The 17,716-nt window shown below is 45.6% G+C and overlaps 11 non-coding genes and 3 pseudogenes across 11 annotated transcripts; all 14 read left to right on the plus strand.

The window, feature by feature from the left end:
- The first annotated feature begins 87 nt into the window (after nt 1-87).
- On the plus strand, nt 88-278 carry LOC141193712 (U2 spliceosomal RNA). Its single transcript, XR_012266592.1, has one exon. It is a non-coding gene; the product is annotated as a U2 spliceosomal RNA (small nuclear RNA).
- Nucleotides 279-1,387: 1,109 nt separating this feature from the next.
- On the plus strand, nt 1,388-1,578 carry LOC141193584 (U2 spliceosomal RNA). The gene has a single exon (XR_012266490.1). It is a non-coding gene; the product is annotated as a U2 spliceosomal RNA (small nuclear RNA).
- Nucleotides 1,579-2,693: 1,115 nt separating this feature from the next.
- LOC141193723 (U2 spliceosomal RNA) lies at nt 2,694-2,884 on the plus strand. Its single transcript, XR_012266597.1, has one exon. It is a non-coding gene; the product is annotated as a U2 spliceosomal RNA (small nuclear RNA).
- A 1,115-nt stretch (nt 2,885-3,999) lies between these two features.
- LOC141193751 (U2 spliceosomal RNA) lies at nt 4,000-4,115 on the plus strand (annotated as a pseudogene).
- A 524-nt stretch (nt 4,116-4,639) lies between these two features.
- Nucleotides 4,640-4,822, plus strand: LOC141193606 (U2 spliceosomal RNA). The gene has a single exon (XR_012266512.1). It is a non-coding gene; the product is annotated as a U2 spliceosomal RNA (small nuclear RNA).
- A 2,691-nt stretch (nt 4,823-7,513) lies between these two features.
- On the plus strand, nt 7,514-7,700 carry LOC141193598 (U2 spliceosomal RNA). The gene has a single exon (XR_012266504.1). It is a non-coding gene; the product is annotated as a U2 spliceosomal RNA (small nuclear RNA).
- A 1,115-nt stretch (nt 7,701-8,815) lies between these two features.
- On the plus strand, nt 8,816-8,931 carry LOC141193752 (U2 spliceosomal RNA; annotated as a pseudogene).
- A 524-nt stretch (nt 8,932-9,455) lies between these two features.
- LOC141193608 (U2 spliceosomal RNA) lies at nt 9,456-9,638 on the plus strand. The gene has a single exon (XR_012266514.1). It is a non-coding gene; the product is annotated as a U2 spliceosomal RNA (small nuclear RNA).
- Nucleotides 9,639-10,753: 1,115 nt separating this feature from the next.
- Nucleotides 10,754-10,944, plus strand: LOC141193736 (U2 spliceosomal RNA). Its single transcript, XR_012266602.1, has one exon. It is a non-coding gene; the product is annotated as a U2 spliceosomal RNA (small nuclear RNA).
- A 1,114-nt stretch (nt 10,945-12,058) lies between these two features.
- LOC141193763 (U2 spliceosomal RNA) lies at nt 12,059-12,241 on the plus strand. Its single transcript, XR_012266605.1, has one exon. It is a non-coding gene; the product is annotated as a U2 spliceosomal RNA (small nuclear RNA).
- A 703-nt stretch (nt 12,242-12,944) lies between these two features.
- LOC141193695 (U2 spliceosomal RNA) lies at nt 12,945-13,123 on the plus strand (annotated as a pseudogene).
- Nucleotides 13,124-14,238: 1,115 nt separating this feature from the next.
- On the plus strand, nt 14,239-14,429 carry LOC141193747 (U2 spliceosomal RNA). Its single transcript, XR_012266603.1, has one exon. It is a non-coding gene; the product is annotated as a U2 spliceosomal RNA (small nuclear RNA).
- A 1,115-nt stretch (nt 14,430-15,544) lies between these two features.
- On the plus strand, nt 15,545-15,735 carry LOC141193560 (U2 spliceosomal RNA). Its single transcript, XR_012266467.1, has one exon. It is a non-coding gene; the product is annotated as a U2 spliceosomal RNA (small nuclear RNA).
- A 1,115-nt stretch (nt 15,736-16,850) lies between these two features.
- LOC141193759 (U2 spliceosomal RNA) lies at nt 16,851-17,041 on the plus strand. The gene has a single exon (XR_012266604.1). It is a non-coding gene; the product is annotated as a U2 spliceosomal RNA (small nuclear RNA).
- The last annotated feature ends 675 nt before the right edge of the window (nt 17,042-17,716 follow it).

Raw genomic sequence — 17,716 nt, forward strand, 5'->3', positions numbered from 1 at the left:
CTTCTTAACGGGGTCCAGGAGCTCATCTCCACAAATGGACTTTTCAGGATCCTTGGGTGGCTCCGTAGTTTGAAACCAATTCTGGTTATCGCTTCTCGGCCTTTTGGCTAAGATCAAGTGTAGTATCTGTTCTTATCAGTTTAATATCTGATACGTCCCCTATCTGGGGACCATATATTAAATGGATTTTTAGAACAGGGAGATGGAAAAAGAGCTTGCTCTGTCCACTCCACGCATTGACCTGGTATTGCAGTATCTCCAGGACCGGTGCACCCCTTCTTTAATGCAGTTTCTAAAATGAGAAAGAATTGAATTCAATGTTTTTTGTTCATTTTGCTTGTTTGTCGGATTTTGGGATGGACTCTTTGGCTTTGCTTTTCTTCTCCTCATTGGATTTTTCATGTTCAAAGTTGCAGAAGCCAGATTACAAGCTCATTTTGGTTCAACTTCAGCAACTGTGCATTGCATTGCCATGTAATGTGATGCAATGCTATCTTTCTAGCTCTCCCTTTTTACTTCCTTTTGGATAAACAGACATATTAGGCAAGCATTTTGGAGCTTTCACCTAAATAACTACAGGTGGTGAGATAAGCTGCACAATATAATTGACCTTTCAGTATATTGTTGCACACACACCATCTATTTAGCAAATGCCCTTGTTATCAACAGCAGCCTTTTAAACTCACCTGAGCTAACAGGTATGTGCGCTGGTTACTCTGCTGCGCTTAAAATTTCTTTTTTGGTTTGCTACAATGCCTTTTCTGAAACGTTGTCTCCTTCTGCTGGAACACTGACTTCTTTCATTTAATGCCTGCAGACTATAAAAGAGAACCCAACCCAAAAAGTTTGGTTGATTAGTCTGTGGCATTCTGTTAAACTGTTGCTTATGGCGGTCTCTGTGAGCTTCTCAGCGACATTCAGCCAGCCAGGTATCCTGCCTGCAGTAGATGGAATGTGGCAATGGAACGCTGGCTGCGCGTGTCATAATAGGCTCTGAGCCTTTATATACCTGTGCACAGCAGCAGCCACCTTCAGTCTGCTGCTGGACAGCCAGCAGCAGCAGGAGAGGTATGTAATCAGGAGCCCTCCTGCTAAGGGTAGACAGCTGCTCGTTCCACCCCACCCCCCGCCTTAATTGGTTCTCCTCCCTTCCAACGGTGTTGAGGCGGGTGGGAACAGCAGGGGGTGAAGGTGCTGTGTTTAAAGAGGTGGAGTTATGCAGATCTAAAACGCGTGGATTGCAGCAGCAGCAAGCCGAAAAGTGCAGGCATGTAAGGGATCTAGAGGTTGACAACATGTCTTCTTAACGGGAGTCCAGGAGCTCATCTCCACAAATGGACTTTTCAGGATCCTTGGGTGGCTCCGTAGTTTGAAACCAATTCTGGTTATCGCTTCTCGGCCTTTTGGCTAAGATCAAGCGTAATATCTGTTCTTATCAGTTTAATATCTGATACGTCCCCTATCTGGGGACCATATATTAAATGGATTTTTAGAACAGGGAGATGGAAAAAGAGCTTGCTCTGTCCACTCCACGCATTGACCTGGTATTGCAGTATCTCCAGGACCGGTGCACCCCTTCTTTAATGCAGTTTCTAAAATCAGAAAGAATTGAATTCAATGTTTTTTGTTCATTTTGCTTGTTTGTCGGATTTTGGGATGGACTCTTTGGCTTTGCTTTTCTTCTCCTCATTGGATTTTTCATGTTCAAAGTTGCAGAAGCCAGATTACAAGCTCATTTTGGTTCAACTTCAGCAACTGTGCATTGCATTGCCATGTAATGTGATGCAATGCTATCTTTCTAGCTCTCCCTTTTTACTTCCTTTTGGATAAACAGACATATTAGGCAAGCATTTTGGAGCTTTCACCTAAATAACTACAGGTGGTGAGATAAGCTGCACAATATAATTGACCTTTCAGTATATTGTTGCACACACACCATCTATTTAGCAAATGCCCTTGTTATCAACAGCAGCCTTTTAAACTCACCTGAGCTAACAGGTATGTGCGCTGGTTACTCTGCTGCGCTTAAAATTTCTTTTTTGGTTTGCTACAATGCCTTTTCTGAAACGTTGTCTCCTTCTGCTGGAACACTGACTTCTTTCATTTAATGCCTGCAGACTATAAAAGAGAACCCAACCCAAAAAGTTTGGTTGATTAGTCTGTGGCATTCTGTTAAACTGTTGCTTATGGCGGTCTCTGTGAGCTTCTCAGCGATATTCAGCCAGCCAGGTATCCTGCCTGCAGTAGATGGAATGTGGCAATGGAACGCTGGCTGCGCGTGTCATAATAGGCTCTGAGCCTTTATATACCTGTGCACAGCAGCAGCCACCTTCAGTCTGCTGCTGGACAGCCAGCAGCAGCAGCAGCAGGAGAGGTATGTAATCAGGAGCCCTCCTGCTAAGGGTAGACAGCTGCTCGTTCCACCCCACCCCCCGCCTTAATTGGTTCTCCTCCCTTCCAACGGTGTTGAGGCGGGTGGGAACAGCAGGGGGTGAAGGTGCTGTGTTTAAAGAGGTGGAGTTATGCAGATCTAAAACGCGTGGATTGCAGCAGCAGCAAGCCGAAAAGTGCAGGCATGTAAGGGATCTAGAGGTTGACAACATGTCTTCTTAACGGGAGTCCAGGAGCTCATCTCCACAAATGGACTTTTCAGGATCCTTGGGTGGCTCCGTAGTTTGAAACCAATTCTGGTTATCGCTTCTCGGCCTTTTGGCTAAGATCAAGTGTAGTATCTGTTCTTATCAGTTTAATATCTGATACGTCCCCTATCTGGGGACCATATATTAAATGGATTTTTAGAACAGGGAGATGGAAAAAGAGCTTGCTCTGTCCACTCCACGCATTGACCTGGTATTGCAGTATCTCCAGGACCGGTGCACCCCTTCTTTAATGCAGTTTCTAAAATCAGAAAGAATTGAATTCAATGTTTTTTGTTCATTTTGCTTGTTTGTCGGATTTTGGGATGGACTCTTTGGCTTTGCTTTTCTTCTCCTCATTGGATTTTTCATGTTCAAAGTTGCAGAAGCCAGATTACAAGCTCATTTTGGTTCAACTTCAGCAACTGTGCATTGCATTGCCATGTAATGTGATGCAATGCTATCTTTCTAGCTCTCCCTTTTTACTTCCTTTTGGATAAACAGACATATTAGGCAAGCATTTTGGAGCTTTCACCTAAATAACTACAGGTGGTGAGATAAGCTGCACAATATAATTGACCTTTCAGTATATTGTTGCACACACACCATCTATTTAGCAAATGCCCTTGTTATCAACAGCAGCCTTTTAAACTCACCTGAGCTAACAGGTATGTGCGCTGGTTACTCTGCTGCGCTTAAAATTTCTTTTTTGGTTTGCTACAATGCCTTTTCTGAAACGTTGTCTCCTTCTGCTGGAACACTGACTTCTTTCATTTAATGCCTGCAGACTACAAAAGAGAACCCAACCCAAAAAGTTTGGTTGATTAGTCTGTGGCATTCTGTTAAACTGTTGCTTATGGCGGTCTCTGTGAGCTTCTCAGCGACATTCAGCCAGCCAGGTATCCTGCCTGCAGTAGATGGAATGTGGCAATGGAACGCTGGCTGCGCGTGTCATAATAGGCTCTGAGCCTTTATATACCTGTGCACAGCAGCAGCCACCTTCAGTCTGCTGCTGGACAGCCAGCAGCAGCAGCAGCAGGAGAGGTATGTAATCAGGAGCCCTCCTGCTAAGGGTAGACAGCTGCTCGTTCCACCCCACCCCCCGCCTTAATTGGTTCTCCTCCCTTCCAACAGTGTTGAGGCGGGTGGGAACAGCAGGGGGTGAAGGTGCTGTGTTTAAAGAGGTGGAGTTATGCAGATCTAAAACGCGTGGATTGCAGCAGCAGCAAGCCGAAAAGTGCAGGCATGTAAGGGATCTAGAGGTTGACAACATGTCTTCTTAACGGGAGTCCAGGAGCTCATCTCCACAAATGGACTTTTCAGGATCCTTGGGTGGCTCCGTAGTTTGAAACCAATTCTGGTTATCGCTTCTCGGCCTTTTGGCTAAGATCAAGTGTAGTATCTTTTGAAAAGGCAGTTTTGTCCTTGGGCTGCCCTAGTAAATTGATGCATATTACACACTGGTTTGGTGCACTTGTTAGTACGCCAGGTGGCTCATAGAGTTATCTGATGGAAAACATGGCCCTCCAGGATCGAAGTCACTAGGCTGGGTAAGTGTGAGGGCTTTGGAGCAATGTGCCCCAGGAGTAGGCGCCCTGGTGGGAGTCCAAGCTTACTGGGACTGGGAACCCCAGAAAGACTTGGCTTTGTTGCACGTCGCACCTTTGCCAATCATACTTTCTGAGCAACCCCCCCTATTCCTGGCCTCCGGGCTAGGAAGGGGAATTTTTATAAACCCGGTCCGAGGTCCGGTCAGCTTTGGGCTGAGAAACCAACACAGGCTCCAGCTCCACTAGGGTGGCAGCCTAGATGGAAGCTGGGAGCACGAAAACGGCTCTTCTCCGGCTTCGGCTAGGGAGAGCATCGGAGATCCCTGACCCTCGCTGTGGCCTTCTGGCTCGGAGGGATGGGGATGGTTTATTGGGGACCCTCTCCTCCGGGAAGGGTCCACATGAATCCTCGCCTCGTGCGCTGTTTTGGTGTGACTTCGGTCACATTTTTCAGTGCCTTGGATGCAGCTTCAATCAAAAAAATCTGTTCTTATCAGTTTAATATCTGATACGTCCCCTATCTGGGGACCATATATTAAATGGATTTTTAGAACAGGGAGATGGAAAAAGAGCTTGCTCTGTCCACTCCACGCATTGACCTGGTATTGCAGTATCTCCAGGACCGGTGCACCCCTTCTTTAATGCAGTTTCTAAAATCAGAAAGAATTGAATTCAATGTTTTTTGTTCATTTTGCTTGTTTGTCGGATTTTGGGATGGACTCTTTGGCTTTGCTTTTCTTCTCCTCATTGGATTTTTCATGTTCAAAGTTGCAGAAGCCAGATTACAAGCTCATTTTGGTTCAACTTCAGCAACTGTGCATTGCATTGCCATGTAATGTGATGCAATGCTATCTTTCTAGCTCTCCCTTTTTACTTCCTTTTGGATAAACAGACATATTAGGCAAGCATTTTGGAGCTTTCACCTAAATAACTACAGGTGGTGAGATAAGCTGCACAATATAATTGACCTTTCAGTATATTGTTGCACACACACCATCTATTTAGCAAATGCCCTTGTTATCAACAGCAGCCTTTTAAACTCACCTGAGCTAACAGGTATGTGCGCTGGTTACTCTGCTGCGCTTAAAATTTCTTTTTTGGTTTGCTACAATGCCTTTTCTGAAACGTTGTCTCCTTCTGCTGGAACACTGACTTCTTTCATTTAATGCCTGCAGACTATAAAAGAGAACCCAACCCAAAAAGTTTGGTTGATTAGTCTGTGGCATTCTGTTAAACTGTTGCTTATGGCGGTCTCTGTGAGCTTCTCAGCGACATTCAGCCAGCCAGGTATCCTGCCTGCAGTAGATGGAATGTGGCAATGGAACACTGGCTGCGCGTGTCATAATAGGCTCTGAGCCTTTATATACCTGTGCACAGCAGCAGCCACCTTCAGTCTGCTGCTGGACAGCCAGCAGCAGCAGCAGCAGGAGAGGTATGTAATCAGGAGCCCTCCTGCTAAGGGTAGACAGCTGCTCGTTCCACCCCACCCCCCGCCTTAATTGGTTCTCCTCCCTTCCAACGGTGTTGAGGCGGGTGGGAACAGCAGGGGGTGAAGGTGCTGTGTTTAAAGAGGTGGAGTTATGCAGATCTAAAACGCGTGGATTGCAGCAGCAGCAAGCCGAAAAGTGCAGGCATGTAAGGGATCTAGAGGTTGACAACATGTCTTCTTAACGGGAGTCCAGGAGCTCATCTCCACAAATGGACTTTTCAGGATCCTTGGGTGGCTCCGTAGTTTGAAACCAATTCTGGTTATCGCTTCTCGGCCTTTTGGCTAAGATCAAGTGTACAGTCATGGCCAAAAGTATTGAGAATGAGACAAATAGTAATTTTTCCAAAGTTTACTGCTTCATTTTTTGTAATGGCAATTTGCATATACTCCTGAATGTCAAAGAGTGATCAGCTTAACAGCAATTACTGCACTTGCAAAGTCAATATTTGCCCAGAAAATGAACTTTAACCCCCAAAACACATTTCAACATCATTGCAGTCCTGCCTTAAAAGGAGCAGCTAACATCGTTTTAGTGATTGATCCATTAACACAGGTGTGGGTGTTGATGAGGACAGGGCTGGCGATCAATCAGTCATGATTAAGTAAGAATGACATCACTGGACACTTTAAAAGGAGACTGGTTCTTGGTATCATTGTTTCTCTTCAGTTAACCATGGTTATCTCTAAAGAAACACGTGCAGCCATCATTGCACTGCACAAAAATGGCCTAACAGGGAAGAGTATCGCAGCTACAAAGTTTGCACCTCAGTCAACAATCTATCGCATCATCAAGAACTTCAAGGAGAGAGCTTCCATTGTTGTCAAAAAGGCTCCAGGGCGCCCAAGAAAGACCAGCAAGCGCCAGGACCGTATCTTAAAACTGTTTCAGCTGCGGGATCGGACTACCAGCAGTGCCGAGCTTGCTCAGGAATGGCTGCAGGCTGGTGTGAGTGCTTCTGCACGCACTGTGAGGCGGAGACTCTTTGAGCAAGGGCTGGTTTCAAGGAGGGCAGCAAAGAAGCCACTTCTCTCCAGAAAAAACATCAGGGACCGACTGATATTCTGCAAAAGGTACAGGGAGTGGACTGCTGAGGACTGGGGCAAAGTCATTTTCTCTGATGAATCCCCTTTTTGATTGTTTGGGACATCTGGACAACAGCTTATTTGGAGAAGAAGAGGTGAGCGCTACCACCAGTCTTGTCTCATGCCAAGTGGAAAGCATCCTGAAACCATTCATGTGTGGGGTTGCTTCTCAGCCAAGGGAATCGGCTCACTCACAGTCTTGCCTAAAAACACAGCCATGAATAAAGAATGGTACCAGAATGTCCTCCAAGAGCAACTTCTCCCAACCGTCCAAGAGCAGTTTGGCGCCCAAAAATGCCTTTTCCAGCATGATGGAGCACCTTGCCATAAAGCAAAGGTGATAACAAAATGTCTCATGGAACAAAACATAGAGATTTTGGGTCCATGGCCTGGAAACTCCCCAGATCTTAATCCCATTGAGAACTTGTGGTCAATCATCAAGAGACGGGTGGACAAACAAAAAGCAACAAATTCTGGCAAAATGCAAGCATTGATTATGCAAGAATGGACTGCTATCAGTCAGGATTTGGTCCAAAAGTTGATTGAGAGCATGCCAGGGAGAATTACAGAGGTCTTGAAGAAGAAGGGGCAACACTGCAAATATTGACTTGCTGCATTAACTCATTCTAACTGTCAATATAACCTATTTGTACTCATAATATGATTGCAATTATATTTCTGTATGTGATATAAACATCAGACAAACACTAATAAAAACCAGAGGCCAGCAGATCATGTGAAAATATAATTTTGGTGTCATTCTCAAAACTTTTGGCCATGACTGTAGTATCTGTTCTTATCAGTTTAATATCTGATACATCCCCTATCTGGGGACCATATATTAAATGGATTTTTAGAACAGGGAGATGGAAAAAGAGCTTGCTCTGTCCACTCCACGCATTGACCTGGTATTGCAGTATCTCCAGGACCGGTGCACCCCTTCTTTAATGCAGTTTCTAAAATCAGAAAGAATTGAATTCAATGTTTTTTGTTCATTTTGCTTGTTTGTCGGATTTTGGGATGGACTCTTTGGCTTTGCTTTTCTTCTCCTCATTGGATTTTTCATGTTCAAAGTTGCAGAAGCCAGATTACAAGCTCATTTTGGTTCAACTTCAGCAACTGTGCATTGCATTGCCATGTAATGTGATGCAATGCTATCTTTCTAGCTCTCCCTTTTTACTTCCTTTTGGATAAACAGACATATTAGGCAAGCATTTTGGAGCTTTCACCTAAATAACTACAGGTGGTGAGATAAGCTGCACAATATAATTGACCTTTCAGTATATTGTTGCACACACACCATCTATTTAGCAAATGCCCTTGTTATCAACAGCAGCCTTTTAAACTCACCTGAGCTAACAGGTATGTGCGCTGGTTACTCTGCTGCGCTTAAAATTTCTTTTTTGGTTTGCTACAATGCCTTTTCTGAAACGTTGTCTCCTTCTGCTGGAACACTGACTTCTTTCATTTAATGCCTGCAGACTATAAAAGAGAACCCAACCCAAAAAGTTTGGTTGATTAGTCTGTGGCATTCTGTTAAACTGTTGCTTATGGCGGTCTCTGTGAGCTTCTCAGCGACATTCAGCCAGCCAGGTATCCTGCCTGCAGTAGATGGAATGTGGCAATGGAACGCTGGCTGCGCGTGTCATAATAGGCTCTGAGCCTTTATATACCTGTGCACAGCAGCAGCCACCTTCAGTCTGCTGCTGGACAGCCAGCAGCAGCAGCAGCAGGAGAGGTATGTAATCAGGAGCCCTCCTGCTAAGGGTAGACAGCTGCTCGTTCCACCCCACCCCCCGCCTTAATTGGTTCTCCTCCCTTCCAACGGTGTTGAGGCGGGTGGGAACAGCAGGGGGTGAAGGTGCTGTGTTTAAAGAGGTGGAGTTATGCAGATCTAAAACGCGTGGATTGCAGCAGCAGCAAGCCGAAAAGTGCAGGCATGTAAGGGATCTAGAGGTTGACAACATGTCTTCTTAACGGGAGTCCAGGAGCTCATCTCCACAAATGGACTTTTCAGGATCCTTGGGTGGCTCCGTAGTTTGAAACCAATTCTGGTTATCGCTTCTCGGCCTTTTGGCTAAGATCAAGTGTAGTATCTTTTGAAAAGGCAGTTTTGTCCTTGGGCTGCCCTAGTAAATTGATGCATATTACACACTGGTTTGGTGCACTTGTTAGTACGCCAGGTGGCTCATAGAGTTATCTGATGGAAAACATGGCCCTCCAGGATCGAAGTCACTAGGCTGGGTAAGTGTGAGGGCTTTGGAGCAATGTGCCCCAGGAGTAGGCGCCCTGGTGGGAGTCCAAGCTTACTGGGACTGGGAACCCCAGAAAGACTTGGCTTTGTTGCACGCCGCACCTTTGCCAATCATACTTTCTGAGCAACCCCCCCTATTCCTGGCCTCCGGGCTAGGAAGGAGAATTTTTATAAACCCGGTCCGAGGTCCGGTCAGCTTTGGGCTGAGAAACCAACACAGGCTCCAGCTCCACTAGGGTGGCAGCCTAGATGGAAGCTGGGAGCACGAAAACGGCTCTTCTCCGGCTTCGGCTAGGGAGAGCATCGGAGATCCCTGACCCTCGCTGTGGCCTTCTGGCTCGGAGGGATGGGGATGGTTTATTGGGGACCCTCTCCTCCGGGAAGGGTCCACATGAATCCTCGCCTCGTGCGCTGTTTTGGTGTGACTTCGGTCACATTTTTCAGTGCCTTGGATGCAGCTTCAATCAAAAAAATCTGTTCTTATCAGTTTAATATCTGATACGTCCCCTATCTGGGGACCATATATTAAATGGATTTTTAGAACAGGGAGATGGAAAAAGAGCTTGCTCTGTCCACTCCACGCATTGACCTGGTATTGCAGTATCTCCAGGACCGGTGCACCCCTTCTTTAATGCAGTTTCTAAAATCAGAAAGAATTGAATTCAATGTTTTTTGTTCATTTTGCTTGTTTGTCGGATTTTGGGATGGACTCTTTGGCTTTGCTTTTCTTCTCCTCATTGGATTTTTCATGTTCAAAGTTGCAGAAGCCAGATTACAAGCTCATTTTGGTTCAACTTCAGCAACTGTGCATTGCATTGCCATGTAATGTGATGCAATGCTATCTTTCTAGCTCTCCCTTTTTACTTCCTTTTGGATAAACAGACATATTAGGCAAGCATTTTGGAGCTTTCACCTAAATAACTACAGGTGGTGAGATAAGCTGCACAATATAATTGACCTTTCAGTATATTGTTGCACACACACCATCTATTTAGCAAATGCCCTTGTTATCAACAGCAGCCTTTTAAACTCACCTGAGCTAACAGGTATGTGCGCTGGTTACTCTGCTGCGCTTAAAATTTCTTTTTTGGTTTGCTACAATGCCTTTTCTGAAACGTTGTCTCCTTCTGCTGGAACACTGACTTCTTTCATTTAATGCCTGCAGACTATAAAAGAGAACCCAACCCAAAAAGTTTGGTTGATTAGTCTGTGGCATTCTGTTAAACTGTTGCTTATGGCGGTCTCTGTGAGCTTCTCAGCGACATTCAGCCAGCCAGGTATCCTGCCTGCAGTAGATGGAATGTGGCAATGGAACACTGGCTGCGCGTGTCATAATAGGCTCTGAGCCTTTATATACCTGTGCACAGCAGCAGCCACCTTCAGTCTGCTGCTGGACAGCCAGCAGCAGCAGCAGCAGGAGAGGTATGTAATCAGGAGCCCTCCTGCTAAGGGTAGACAGCTGCTCGTTCCACCCCACCCCCCGCCTTAATTGGTTCTCCTCCCTTCCAACGGTGTTGAGGCGGGTGGGAACAGCAGGGGGTGAAGGTGCTGTGTTTAAAGAGGTGGAGTTATGCAGATCTAAAACGCGTGGATTGCAGCAGCAGCAAGCCGAAAAGTGCAGGCATGTAAGGGATCTAGAGGTTGACAACATGTCTTCTTAACGGGAGTCCAGGAGCTCATCTCCACAAATGGACTTTTCAGGATCCTTGGGTGGCTCCGTAGTTTGAAACCAATTCTGGTTATCGCTTCTCGGCCTTTTGGCTAAGATCAAGTGTAGTATCTGTTCTTATCAGTTTAATATCTGATACGTCCCCTATCTGGGGACCATATATTAAATGGATTTTTAGAACAGGGAGATGGAAAAAGAGCTTGCTCTGTCCACTCCACGCATTGACCTGGTATTGCAGTATCTCCAGGACCGGTGCACCCCTTCTTTAATGCAGTTTCTAAAATCAGAAAGAATTGAATTCAATGTTTTTTGTTCATTTTGCTTGTTTGTCGGATTTTGGGATGGACTCTTTGGCTTTGCTTTTCTTCTCCTCATTGGATTTTTCATGTTCAAAGTTGCAGAAGCCAGATTACAAGCTCATTTTGGTTCAACTTCAGCAACTGTGCATTGCATTGCCATGTAATGTGATGCAATGCTATCTTTCTAGCTCTCCCTTTTTACTTCCTTTTGGATAAACAGACATATTAGGCAAGCATTTTGGAGCTTTCACCTAAATAACTACAGGTGGTGAGATAAGCTGCACAATATAATTGACCTTTCAGTATATTGTTGCACACACACCATCTATTTAGCAAATGCCCTTGTTATCAACAGCAGCCTTTTAAACTCACCTGAGCTAACAGGTATGTGCGCTGGTTACTCTGCTGCGCTTAAAATTTCTTTTTTGGTTTGCTACAATGCCTTTTCTGAAACGTTGTCTCCTTCTGCTGGAACACTGACTTCTTTCATTTAATGCCTGCAGACTATAAAAGAGAACCCAACCCAAAAAGTTTGGTTGATTAGTCTGTGGCATTCTGTTAAACTGTTGCTTATGGCGGTCTCTGTGAGCTTCTCAGCGACATTCAGCCAGCCAGGTATCCTGCCTGCAGTAGATGGAATGTGGCAATGGAACGCTGGCTGCGCGTGTCATAATAGGCTCTGAGCCTTTATATACCTGTGCACAGCAGCAGCCACCTTCAGTCTGCTGCTGGACAGCCAGCAGCAGCAGCAGCAGGAGAGGTATGTAATCAGGAGCCCTCCTGCTAAGGGTAGACAGCTGCTCGTTCCACCCCACCCCCCGCCTTAATTGGTTCTCCTCCCTTCCAACGGTGTTGAGGCGGGTGGGAACAGCAGGGGGTGAAGGTGCTGTGTTTAAAGAGGTGGAGTTATGCAGATCTAAAACGCGTGGATTGCAGCAGCAGCAAGCCGAAAAGTGCAGGCATGTAAGGGATCTAGAGGTTGACAACATGTCTTCTTAATGGGGTCCAGGAGCTCATCTCCACAAATGGACTTTTCAGGATCCTTGGGTGGCTCCGTAGTTTGAAACCAATTCTGGTTATCGCTTCTCGGCCTTTTGGCTAAGATCAAGTGTAGTATCTTTCGAAAAGGCGGTTTTGGATGTTGGCCGCCCTAGTAGATTGATACATTATGCACACTGGGGTTTAGGCGCTTGTTAGTACGCCAGGTGGCTAATATAGTCATCTGGTGGATAGCATGGCCCCCCAGGATTGACGCCATTGGGCCGGGGAAGATCGAAAGCCCGAAGTGTGAAGTGCCCCAGGAGTGGTGACCCTGGGGTGCCTTAACTCACTGGGATTGGGAACCCCACTTGAGTTTATGGCACATTTGCACTAGCACTTCAATATTTCTTTCTTCACACACACCCTTATTCCGGGCCTTCTGGCCTTAGGATGGGGAATTTTTCAATTCCCGGTCGAAGGTCCGGGCAGTATTATACTGTGAAACCTTCACTATTTATTTAATTTCTTTGTCACTGTGTGTCCATTTATTCACGTGTGTCACGTCCTACTAGGATTTTGTCGGGATGCGGTTCCCTTACGGGTTCCTCTCTTGGCAGGTCTAGGGGGGGAGTGTGTGGCCATCAGGTTCCGCACCCCCCTGAACCCCCCTGGCTCTCCTCTTTCGGGAGGAGAGCGTTGTTGGCTCCCCTCTTCCGGGAGGGGATCACAGTCTTTGGCTCCCAGTGCCTTGCTCGGGTGAGAACTCGGGCAGGTGCTGGGGGTAAGATTGGGTCGCCTCTGGCTCCGGCTGGAGGTGGCTATTTGTCCCTGTTCCTCGCTGTGGCCTTCTGGCTCGGAGGGACGGGGAATGGTTTGGGGGACCCTTCTCCTTTTGGAGAGGGTTTCAAGAAGACCAGCATCCTAGTGCACTTTTTTTGTGGCACTTGTCACTTTTTTAAGCGCACTCGGGTTTTGTACACGAATTCGGGCTTTCAAAAAAAAAAAAAAATCTGTTCTTATCAGTTTAATATCTGATACGTCCCCTATCTGGGGACCATATATTAAATGGATTTTTAGAACAGGGAGATGGAAAAAGAGCTTGCTCTGTCCACTCCACGCATTGACCTGGTATTGCAGTATCTCCAGGACCGGTGCACCCCTTCTTTAATGCAGTTTCTAAAATCAGAAAGAATTGAATTCAATGTTTTTTGTTCATTTTGCTTGTTTGTCGGATTTTGGGATGGACTCTTTGGCTTTGCTTTTCTTCTCCTCATTGGATTTTTCATGTTCAAAGTTGCAGAAGCCAGATTACAAGCTCATTTTGGTTCAACTTCAGCAACTGTGCATTGCATTGCCATGTAATGTGATGCAATGCTATCTTTCTAGCTCTCCCTTTTTACTTCCTTTTGGATAAACAGACATATTAGGCAAGCATTTTGGAGCTTTCACCTAAATAACTACAGGTGGTGAGATAAGCTGCACAATATAATTGACCTTTCAGTATATTGTTGCACACACACCATCTATTTAGCAAATGCCCTTGTTATCAACAGCAGCCTTTTAAACTCACCTGAGCTAACAGGTATGTGCGCTGGTTACTCTGCTGCGCTTAAAATTTCTTTTTTGGTTTGCTACAATGCCTTTTCTGAAACGTTGTCTCCTTCTGCTGGAACACTGACTTCTTTCATTTAATGCCTGCAGACTATAAAAGAAAACCCAACCCAAAAAGTTTGGTTGATTAGTCTGTGGCATTCTGTTAAACTGTTGCTTATGGCGGTCTCTGTGAGCTTCTCAGCGACATTCAGCCAGCCAGGTATCCTGCCTGCAGTAGATGGAATGTGGCAATGGAACGCTGGCTGCGCGTGTCATAATAGGCTCTGAGCCTTTATATACCTGTGCACAGCAGCAGCCACCTTCAGTCTGCTGCTGGACAGCCAGCAGCAGCAGCAGCAGGAGAGGTATGTAATCAGGAGCCCTCCTGCTAAGGGTAGACAGCTGCTCGTTCCACCCCACCCCCCGCCTTAATTGGTTCTCCTCCCTTCCAACGGTGTTGAGGCGGGTGGGAACAGCAGGGGGTGAAGGTGCTGTGTTTAAAGAGGTGGAGTTATGCAGATCTAAAACGCGTGGATTGCAGCAGCAGGAAGCCGAAAAGTGCAGGCATGTAAGGGATCTAGAGGTTGACAACATGTCTTCTTAACGGGAGTCCAGGAGCTCATCTCCACAAATGGACTTTTCAGGATCCTTGGGTGGCTCCGTAGTTTGAAACCAATTCTGGTTATCGCTTCTCGGCCTTTTGGCTAAGATCAAGTGTAGTATCTGTTCTTATCAGTTTAATATCTGATACGTCCCCTATCTGGGGACCATATATTAAATGGATTTTTAGAACAGGGAGATGGAAAAAGAGCTTGCTCTGTCCACTCCACGCATTGACCTGGTATTGCAGTATCTCCAGGACCGGTGCACCCCTTCTTTAATGCAGTTTCTAAAATCAGAAAGAATTGAATTCAATGTTTTTTGTTCATTTTGCTTGTTTGTCGGATTTTGGGATGGACTCTTTGGCTTTGCTTTTCTTCTCCTCATTGGATTTTTCATGTTCAAAGTTGCAGAAGCCAGATTACAAGCTCATTTTGGTTCAACTTCAGCAACTGTGCATTGCATTGCCATGTAATGTGATGCAATGCTATCTTTCTAGCTCTCCCTTTTTACTTCCTTTTGGATAAACAGACATATTAGGCAAGCATTTTGGAGCTTTCACCTAAATAACTACAGGTGGTGAGATAAGCTGCACAATATAATTGACCTTTCAGTATATTGTTGCACACACACCATCTATTTAGCAAATGCCCTTGTTATCAACAGCAGCCTTTTAAACTCACCTGAGCTAACAGGTATGTGCGCTGGTTACTCTGCTGCGCTTAAAATTTCTTTTTTGGTTTGCTACAATGCCTTTTCTGAAACGTTGTCTCCTTCTGCTGGAACACTGACTTCTTTCATTTAATGCCTGCAGACTATAAAAGAGAACCCAACCCAAAAAGTTTGGTTGATTAGTCTGTGGCATTCTGTTAAACTGTTGCTTATGGCGGTCTCTGTGAGCTTCTCAGCGACATTCAGCCAGCCAGGTATCCTGCCTGCAGTAGATGGAATGTGGCAATGGAACGCTGGCTGCGCGTGTCATAATAGGCTCTGAGCCTTTATATACCTGTGCACAGCAGCAGCCACCTTCAGTCTGCTGCTGGACAGCCAGCAGCAGCAGCAGCAGGAGAGGTATGTAATCAGGAGCCCTCCTGCTAAGGGTAGACAGCTGCTCGTTCCACCCCACCCCCCGCCTTAATTGGTTCTCCTCCCTTCCAACGGTGTTGAGGCGGGTGGGAACAGCAGGGGGTGAAGGTGCTGTGTTTAAAGAGGTGGAGTTATGCAGATCTAAAACGCGTGGATTGCAGCAGCAGCAAGCCGAAAAGTGCAGGCATGTAAGGGATCTAGAGGTTGACAACATGTCTTCTTAACGGGAGTCCAGGAGCTCATCTCCACAAATGGACTTTTCAGGATCCTTGGGTGGCTCCGTAGTTTGAAACCAATTCTGGTTATCGCTTCTCGGCCTTTTGGCTAAGATCAAGTGTAGTATCTGTTCTTATCAGTTTAATATCTGATACGTCCCCTATCTGGGGACCATATATTAAATGGATTTTTAGAACAGGGAGATGGAAAAACAGCTTGCTCTGTCCACTCCACGCATTGACCTGGTATTGCAGTATCTCCAGGACCGGTGCACCCCTTCTTTAATGCAGTTTCTAAAATCAGAAAGAATTGAATTCAATGTTTTTTGTTCATTTTGCTTGTTTGTCGGATTTTGGGATGGACTCTTTGGCTTTGCTTTTCTTCTCCTCATTGGATTTTTCATGTTCAAAGTTGCAGAAGCCAGATTACAAGCTCATTTTGGTTCAACTTCAGCAACTGTGCATTGCATTGCCATGTAATGTGATGCAATGCTATCTTTCTAGCTCTCCCTTTTTACTTCCTTTTGGATAAACAGACATATTAGGCAAGCATTTTGGAGCTTTCACCTAAATAACTACAGGTGGTGAGATAAGCTGCACAATATAATTGACCTTTCAGTATATTGTTGCACACACACCATCTATTTAGCAAATGCCCTTGTTATCAACAGCAGCCTTTTAAACTCACCTGAGCTAACAGGTATGTGCGCTGGTTACTCTGCTGCGCTTAAAATTTCTTTTTTGGTTTGCTACAATGCCTTTTCTGAAACGTTGTCTCCTTCTGCTGGAACACTGACTTCTTTCATTTAATGCCTGCAGACTATAAAAGAGAACCCAACCCAAAAAGTTTGGTTGATTAGTCTGTGGCATTCTGTTAAACTGTTGCTTATGGCGGTCTCTGTGAGCTTCTCAGCGACATTCAGCCAGCCAGGTATCCTGCCTGCAGTAGATGGAATGTGGCAATGGAACGCTGGCTGCGCGTGTCATAATAGGCTCTGAGCCTTTATATACCTGTGCACAGCAGCAGCCACCTTCAGTCTGCTGCTGGACAGCCAGCAGCAGCAGCAGCAGGAGAGGTATGTAATCAGGAGCCCTCCTGCTAAGGGTAGACAGCTGCTCGTTCCACCCCACCCCCCGCCTTAATTGGTTCTCCTCCCTTCCAACGGTGTTGAGGCGGGTGGGAACAGCAGGGGGTGAAGGTGCTGTGTTTAAAGAGGTGGAGTTATGCAGATCTAAAACGCGTGGATTGCAGCAGCAGCAAGCCGAAAAGTGCAGGCATGTAAGGGATCTAGAGGTTGACAACATGTCTTCTTAACGGGAGTCCAGGAGCTCATCTCCACAAATGGACTTTTCAGGATCCTTGGGTGGCTCCGTAGTTTGAAACCAATTCTGGTTATCGCTTCTCGGCCTTTTGGCTAAGATCAAGTGTAGTATCTGTTCTTATCAGTTTAATATCTGATACGTCCCCTATCTGGGGACCATATATTAAATGGATTTTTAGAACAGGGAGATGGAAAAAGAGCTTGCTCTGTCCACTCCACGCATTGACCTGGTATTGCAGTATCTCCAGGACCGGTGCACCCCTTCTTTAATGCAGTTTCTAAAATCAGAAAGAATTGAATTCAATGTTTTTTGTTCATTTTGCTTGTTTGTCGGATTTTGGGATGGACTCTTTGGCTTTGCTTTTCTTCTCCTCATTGGATTTTTCATGTTCAAAGTTGCAGAAGCCAGATTACAAGCTCATTTTGGTTCAACTTCAGCAACTGTGCATTGCATTGCCATGTAATGTGATGCAATGCTATCTTTCTAGCTCTCCCTTTTTACTTCCTTTTGGATAAACAGACATATTAGGCAAGCATTTTGGAGCTTTCACCTAAATAACTACAGGTGGTGAGATAAGCTGCACAATATAATTGACCTTTCAGTATATTGTTGCACACACACCATCTATTTAGCAAATGCCCTTGTTATCAACAGCAGCCTTTTAAACTCACCTGAGCTAACAGGTATGTGCGCTGGTTACTCTGCTGCGCTTAAAATTTCTATCTTGTGTGATACCATCTGCTGAGCTGTGTATCTAATGCTCTCCTGTGTGATACTGTCTGCTGAGCTGTGTATCTAATCCTGTCCTGTGTGATACAGTCCGCTGAGCTATGTATCTAATCCTCCCCTGTGCGATATTGTCTGCTGAGCTGTGTATCTAATCCTCTCCTGTGTGATACTGTCTGCTGAGCTGTGCATCTAATCCTATCCTGTGTGAT

This window comes from Phyllobates terribilis, unplaced genomic scaffold (assembly GCF_046119375.1).
Source record: "Phyllobates terribilis strain yellow unplaced genomic scaffold, ASM4611937v1 Scaffold_66__1_contigs__length_7565176, whole genome shotgun sequence".
NCBI classification, from domain to species: domain Eukaryota; kingdom Metazoa; phylum Chordata; class Amphibia; order Anura; family Dendrobatidae; genus Phyllobates; species Phyllobates terribilis.